Source organism: Balaenoptera acutorostrata, chromosome 8 (genome assembly GCF_949987535.1).
Source record: "Balaenoptera acutorostrata chromosome 8, mBalAcu1.1, whole genome shotgun sequence".
NCBI classification, from domain to species: domain Eukaryota; kingdom Metazoa; phylum Chordata; class Mammalia; order Artiodactyla; family Balaenopteridae; genus Balaenoptera; species Balaenoptera acutorostrata.
The window spans coordinates 54421190-54429334 of record NC_080071.1 but is presented as its reverse complement, the minus strand read 5'-3'; positions in this window follow the sequence as shown (position 1 = coordinate 54429334).

Here is an 8145-nt window from a genome sequence, read left to right as displayed (position 1 = left end):
CGCTGCATTTCTCCCAGTGTATTAAAACATTCCCTTTGAATACACAGGCTCCATGCTACATTACTTGACCTCCGCCCGGGTGATTTGAAGCATCCAAACCATCATCCAGTTAGAGCTGACACTCTTCTAGTTAGCTACTGTATTTGGAAGAAGAGCCAGTACAAAGGGGAATTTAAGAAAAAGATGTGTTGCTTCGACTGGAGAAATGAACAAAGTTAATCATGGCTTTGTGGAATTGTGAGCATTTATTAACTGAGTATTTTAGTTCAATGCAATGTTTATCTGTGAATTGGTTAAAAGCTGTAATGTTGGTTTCCAAACTGCCTGTTTAACTTACTGTAACAGAGATGTTGCTGCTTCTCTGACTCCCAACCCCTTCCTTCAAATGACAGCCTGTTATAAACCTTGGTAGCAATTAAAATTTGCTCTTCTGGCCTCCTTGCAAATTTCTCTTTCACTGACTCTATGGTTTTAGCCAGTAGTGACCAGAGGTGCCAAAGCCCCTCTTTCTTGCTGGAGTCCAAAATAAATGCAATGGACCAACCATCTCCCACTTTACCCTGAGCATCCTGCCCCTTCAACAGACTAACATTCAAGGTGAAGACTTCATATGCAAAGTTAGGGTATTCTTAGAAGGAAACAACAATAAGGTTGAAGTTCTACTTCACTTGGATGCTACTTTTACACTAGCTCTTCAAGTGACTCTGCATAAGTCTTCCTCTTGAGAACCCTCCCATCTTTCCACAAGAGTAGATATGATTCTCTCAAGTTTAAGTGAGACCCTGGACTTCAGCTGGACGAAAGTTGATGGTCACCTCTGTGCTGTCCCACAGGCTCTAGGTATATAACTGGCTGTTTTATGAGAAAAGGTGGAAGTGAATTCTCCAATCCCTGGCCACTCTTCCTTTGGCCCTTCTATTGTCCTTGCTTGACGATCTAGTTAAATAAGCACATCTCTTCAAGAGAAATCTAAATGTTTGTTTGTTTGTTTTTGGACAGTGTAGCCTGTCCAACAGTGAGGAGAGATTTCTTCTCCTCTATTTGCAGGGTCTTCCTTGCCCTTGTTTTTTAGGGACAATGGGGTCACTTGATTGGGCTGAGAAACTTTGGGCCCTTTCCAGCTCCAAGATGCAGTGACATTCCATGAGCACACACTTCTTAAAAAAATTGAAGTATAGTTGATTTACAATATTGTGTTAGTTTTGGGTGTACAGCAAAGTGATACTGTTATATATACATATTTTTTCAGATTATTTTCCATTATAGGTTATTAGAGCACATACTTTTTAAATGAATATTCTTTTTGTTACCCAGGGAATATCTCCTGAGTTGATTAAATTCTTTTGGTGGAGAACCTGATGAGCTGGAAAAGGAAGGGTTTGCTTATTTAATCTGCTGTATTTATCTCTCACTGCACCTGAACTCTCAGCCTCTGCTCAGCACTGATCAGTAAGTGTGATCTCCCGAACATAATCAGTTTTCACCTTTACAATTTGCACTCATTTTACCACTAACACTGTCTTCCATAAACAGATCACTTCACAGATAGGTTCCCTCTTCCTTAGAAGGTCTTGCCTTCCTCCTCATGCTTGTAATGACCTTTATCCCATATATCCTTGCTCAGCACAAATTGTCTCTGTTACTCTTTCGGCATCTGCTTTGTATTAGTCTCCTTGGGCAGCCATAAAAAAACAAAACAAAACAAACTGCAGAACAAACACAGACTGCATTGCATGGCTTAAATAACAGAAATTTATTTTCTCACAGTACTGAAGAATCAAAGTCCCAGATCAAGGTTCAGCAGGGTTTGATCCTGGTGACAACCCTCTTCCTGGCCTGCAGATGCCAGCCATCTCATGGCATCCTCACAAGGTCTTTCCTCTGTGCACACATGGAGTGAGAGAGGGTGAGCTCTCTGATGTCTCATAAGAATACTAATGATATCAGATCAGGGCCCCATCCTTATTATTTCATTTAAGCTTAATTACTTCCTTAAAGGCCCTATCTCCAAATATAGCCTGGGTGTTAGGGATTTAACATTTGAATTTGGAGGAGGCACAAATATTCAGTTCATAAGACATTCATTTTGCTATGTGTTTATAGTTAATATGTATATACATATGTGTATATATGCATATATACATATATTCTATCAAGGAACTGTAAGCTCTTGTAACTGTGTCTTGTACATTTTTATACTTTATCTTTTGTTGGTACTGGATTCATGTTTTCTGATATGAGCCATTCACATGCTAATTTCCACATTCATTTTTTAGCATACATTATTTAATTTAACAAATCCCCACTTTCAAGGCTGCTTTAAAATTCTAGAGGATTTTTGGAAGATTAAAAAAAAAACTGGTGTTGGAAAATCTCTACTTTATCTAAACTTGAAGGCTTGAAAATGTCAAGAATCTTCTCTTTTCGCAAAGATCTATTTTTGTTTACGTCCATTATATATATATTTAAAGAATTTCTTAGATCAGGTAATTTATGTTAACTTTTAATTTTTTCTTCCTAATTCTGAATTTCAGTGCCTCTGTTGGAAAAATATTTCTCTGCATAATATTTTGTTTTTGTTAAATGCTAGATCACATGCTTAACTCTGATTTTCTGCACTGTCTTGTAATCTTTGAATATACTAATACCATAGGTATATTCGAAATTGGAAAACTGAAAAATACAGAATGAAATACATATAACAGTGTTTATATTGGCACTAATGGACACATAGCACGTTAAACCATTAAATTCATGCTACAGGGCATTGTAAAAAGAAGACTTTCCTGAACTATTTTTCAAATGCTTCTCATTTCTTTTCCAATGAACATAAATTTTATTTCCTAATTTTCATTAACATCTAGCTCTCCAGAAACCTTGACTTCACACAAGTTTTTCTCAATTTAATTAAGTACATTTTATTTAAAGACTTTTACTTTGAAAAGACTAATCATCATTAAAATTACACTGGATGTTTCATATAAAGACACTGTCTGCAAATACTGATTAGAATGCTGTAAGCAAAAGAAGAAAAAATTAAAACATTGTGGATAAGTGCCATTTAAACTCAATTTCAGAATTTGTAAATCTCAGAAAGGGAAATACTTGAGGTAATATATTAGATTAAACCAAAATGATGGAATTATTTAGCTAAATGGATTCTTAGCTTGAGCAAAACTCTAATGACTCCATTTTATTTATTTATTTTTTAAACTTGTATTGCATCTTTGTAGCAAAACAATTTATGGAGATTCCAGAATTTTATTTAAGAGGCCATATTGGTTATTGTTATAAGTTTTGGTCTCTTAAAGAATGCATGAAGGAATGCCTGAAGCTGCTGGCAGGATTAACATTAGTACTATTCAGTGAACTCAGTGAGTTCATATTGATTAAACAAGACAGATGACATTGTTTAATCATTGTTTCTATCTGTCAAGAATCACTAGCATTTAATATATACTCCACTACATTAAGGAAGTTGATAGTCAACAGTTATATGTGATACAAATGTCAGGAAATGAAGATCTAATTTTTCCATTAATGGGCATGTCTGTAATATATTTAGTACTGAAATTTTGTACCCATTATTGCTCTTGATTTCTTTAAAACAGACAGTTAATATCACAAACTATTTAGTATTTAAGGACTGAGAGTTAAAAAGACAGATATAACTGTCACTATGACTATAAGATATTAAGTGTGGAATTCTAATTACTGGACTTGATGGGGAAAGAAATCTGATGAAATAAAAAAGTAATTATTACAAAATTGTTGATAGTGTAGGTAAATGACTTGTCCCTAAAATTAAAAAGTCAAACCTAGTTAATTATATCTTAGCTAATAAAATTGCAGTGATAAGGTTTATAGATTGGTGAAAAATTAATGAACGATTTAATGAATTTTCTGGTAAATCATATAAGTCAGAAGTAACAATAAGGAGTCTGGAAATGTTTAGAAGAGATTAGATTTACTAAGATATAAAGTAAGGCTAGAAATAGTGAAACTCCATTTCTATACAAGAGGAATTTAAAATTAAATCTGTGCTTTTAAGTTGTATCTCATTGTCTAAAATAGTCTAGTACAATGTAGTATTTAATAAATAATTATTGCATAAATTAACATTAAAATTAGGTACTGTATGAAAATAAAGGTGGTGTGTATGTGTGTGTGTGTGTGTGTGTGAATTCTAAGGGCTATAGGCAACATTTCAAAGTGGTTAATTAAAAAAATTATAGTAAGAACATTTAACTTGAGATCTACCCTTTTAATAAAGTTTTATGTGTACAGTACAGTGTTATTAACTATAGGCATGACGTTGTACAGCAGATCTCTAGAACCTTTCTTGTATAACTGAAACTTTATACCCAATGAATAGAAACTCCCAATTTCCTCTTCCCCCCAGCCCCTGGAAACCACTATTCTACTCTCTGCTTCTATGAGTTTGACTATTTAGATACCTTATGTAAGTGGAAGCATGCAGTATTTTTCCTTTGTGACTGTCTTATTTCATTTAGCATAATGTCTTCCAGGTTGATCCATATTGTCACATATTGCACGATTTCTTTCTTTCCAAAGGCTGAATGACATTCCACTGTATGTATATATTACATCAAAAAGATCCATTTATCCTTTTATGGACATTTAGGTTGCTTCTACATCTTGGCTATTGTGGAGCAATGAACATGGGAGTGCAAATATCTTTGAGATCCTGATTTCGAATTTTTTTGGTTAAATACTCAGAAGTAAAATTGCTGGATTATATGGTAATTCCATTTTTAATTTTTTGAGGAACCTCTATATTGTTTTCCATAGCAGCTGCACCATTTTACATTCCCACCAAGAGTGTACAAGCGTTTTAATTTTTCTACATCCTTTCTAACATTTGTTATCTTTGGTCTTCTGATAATTGCCATGCTAACAGATGTGAGTTGATATCTCATTTTAGTTTGATTTACGTTTCCCTGATGTTCCTGTCTTGCTAGTTGTTTGACATACGGTGTCCAGCACTGTAGCTTGCTGGTCGTTGAGTGAGGCTGGGTCTTGGTGTTGAGATGGAGATCTCTGGGAGATTTTCGCCATTTGATATTACATGGAGCTGGGAGGTCTCTTGTGGACCAGTGTCCTGAAGTTGGCTCTCCCACCTCAGAGGCACAGCACTGACTCCTGGCTGAAGCACCAAGAGCCTTTCATCCACACGGCTTGTAAAAAGCCGTTTCCGCGGCTGCCCCCGCCTTCTCTGCAGGATGTCTACATTTCCCTGATGATTAGTGATGCTGAGCACCTTTTCATGTGCCTATTGGCCATTTGTATGTCTTCTTTGTGAAAATGTCTATTCAAGTTCAGGTTTTTTACCCGTTTTTAAAAATCAGATTATTTGTTCTTCCTTCCTTGCTTCCCTCCCTCCCTCTCTCCCACCTTTCTTCTTCCTTTCTTCTTTCCATTCTTTCTTCCTTTCTTTCCTTTCAATTGAGTTGTAAGAGTTCCTTATATATTTTTGATATTTGTCCCTTATCAGATATACGGTTTGTAAATATTTTCTCCCATTCCATAGATTGTCTTTTCACCCTATTAACTGTGTCCTTTGCTGTGCAGAAGCTTTTCAGTTTTATTGCATTCCCATTTGTTTACTTTTGATTTTGTTGCTTATGCTTTTAGTGTTATATCCAAGAAATCATTGCCAAGACCAATGTCATTAAGCTTTTCTCCTATGTTTTCTTCTAGGAGTATTACAGTTTCAGGTTTTACATTTAAGTCTTTAATCCATTTTCGAGTTAATTTTTATGTATGGTGTAAGATAAGAATCCAATATCATTCTTTTGCATGAGGATATTCAGTTTTTCCCAACATTATTTGTTGAAGATATATCCTTTCCCCATTGTATATTCTAGGGATCCTTGCCAAAGATCAGTTGATTGTATTTGCATGAATTTATTTCTGAGTTTTCTTTTTTTAAAAAACTTTAAATTTTATATTGACGTATAGCCAATTAACAATGTTGTGATAGTTTCAGGTGCACAGCAAAGCGACTCAGCCATACATGTATCCATCCTCCCCCAAACTCCTTATTTCTGAGTTTTCTATTCTGTCCCATTGGTCTATATGTCTGTCTTTATGCCAGAACCATACTGTTTGATTACTGTAGCTTTGTAATATATTTTAAAATCAGGATGTTTGAGGCCTCCAGCGTTGTTCTTTCTCAAGATTGATTTGGCCACTTAAGGTTCTTTGTGGTTCCATGTGAATTTTAGGATTGCTTTTATTATTTTTGTAAGAAATGCCATGGGACTTTGATAGGGATTGCAATGAATTTGTAGATCATTTTGGGTAATATAGACATTTTAACAATATTAAGTCTTCCAGTCCAGGAACATGGTTTGTCTTTCTACTTGTATGTGTCTTCTTTAATTTCTTTCATCAGTGTTTTATGGTTTTTAGTGTACAAGTTTTTAGCTTTATTGATTAAGTTTGTGCTTAAGTATTTTATCCTTTTTGGTGCAATTCTAAATGGGATTATTTTCTTAATTTCCTTTTCAGATAGCTTGTTGTTAGTGCATAGAAATGCAACTAATTTTTGAATGTTGGTTTTGTATCCTGCAAGCTTCACTGAATTTGTTGAATAGTTCTTTTTTTTTTTTTTTTTTTGAGTGAACTCTTTAGGGTTTTCTTTATATAAGATCATGCCATCTGCAAACACAGATAATTTTACTTCTTCCTTTCTGATTTGGATGACTTTTATTTCTATTTCTTGCCTAATTGCTCTGGATAGAACTTCCAGTATTATGTTGAATAGGAGTGGTGAGAGTGGGCACCCTTGTCTTGTTCTTGAACTTAGAAGACAAGCTTTTGGTTTTTCATCATTAAGTATGAAGTTTGCTGTGGGCTTTTGATTTATGACCTTTATAATGTTGAGGTTATTTCCTTCTATTCCTAGTTTGTTGAGAGTTTTTTATCATGAAAGGGTGGTGTATTTTGTCAAATGTATTTTCTGCATCTCTTGGGATAACCATATGATTTTTTTAAAAAAATCTTTATTGGAGTATAATTGCTTTACAATGGTGTGTTAGTTTCTGCTTTATAACAAAGTGAATCGGTTATACATATACATATATCGTCATATCTCTTCCCTCTTGCATCTCCCTCCCTCTCACCCTCCCTATCCCACCCCTCTAGGTAGTTACAAAGCGCTGAGCTGATCTCTCTGTGCTATGTGGCTGCCTCCCACTAGGTATCTATTTTACATTTGGTAGTGTATATATGTCCATGCCACTCTCTCACTTTGTCCCAGCTTACACTTCCCCCTCCCCATATCCTCAAGTCAAGTCCATTCTCTAGTAAGTCTGTGTCTTTATTCCCGTCTTGCCCCTAGGTTCTTCAGAACCTTTTTTTTTTTTTTAATATTCCATATACATGTGTTAGCATATGGTATTTGTTTTTCTCTTTCTGACTTACTTCACTCAGTATGACAATCTCTAGGTCCATCCACTTCACTACAAATAGCTCAATTTTGTTTCTTTTTATGGCTGAGTAATATTCCATTGTATATATGTGCCACATCTTCTTTATCCATTCATCTGTTGATGGACACTTAGGTTGCTTCCATGTCCTGGGTATTGTAAATAGTGCTGCAATGAACATTGTGGTACATGACTCTTTTTGAATTATGGTTTTCTCAGGGTAAATGCCTGAGAAAGCCCAGGTAAATGGGCTTTCTCAGGTAATGCCTGGGCTTGTCATATATGGCCTTTATTATGTTGAGGTAAGTTCTCTCTATGCCTACTTTCTGGAGGCTTTTTATCATAAATGGGTGTTGAATTTTGTCAAAAGCTTTTTCTGCATCTATTGAGATGATCATATGGTTTTTATCCTTCAATCTGTAAATATGGTTTATCACATTGATTGGTGTATATTGAAGAATCCTCACATTCCTGGGATAAACCCCACTTGATCATGGTGTATGATCCTTTTAATGTGCTGTTGGATCAACCATATGACTTTTATCCTTCATTCTGTTAATGTGTCATATCACATTAATTGATTTTCATATGCTGAATCACTCATGCATCCCATAGATAAATCCCACTTGGTCACGGTATGTGATCCTTTTAATGTATTGTTGAATTAAGTTTGCTAGTATTTTGTTGTTGA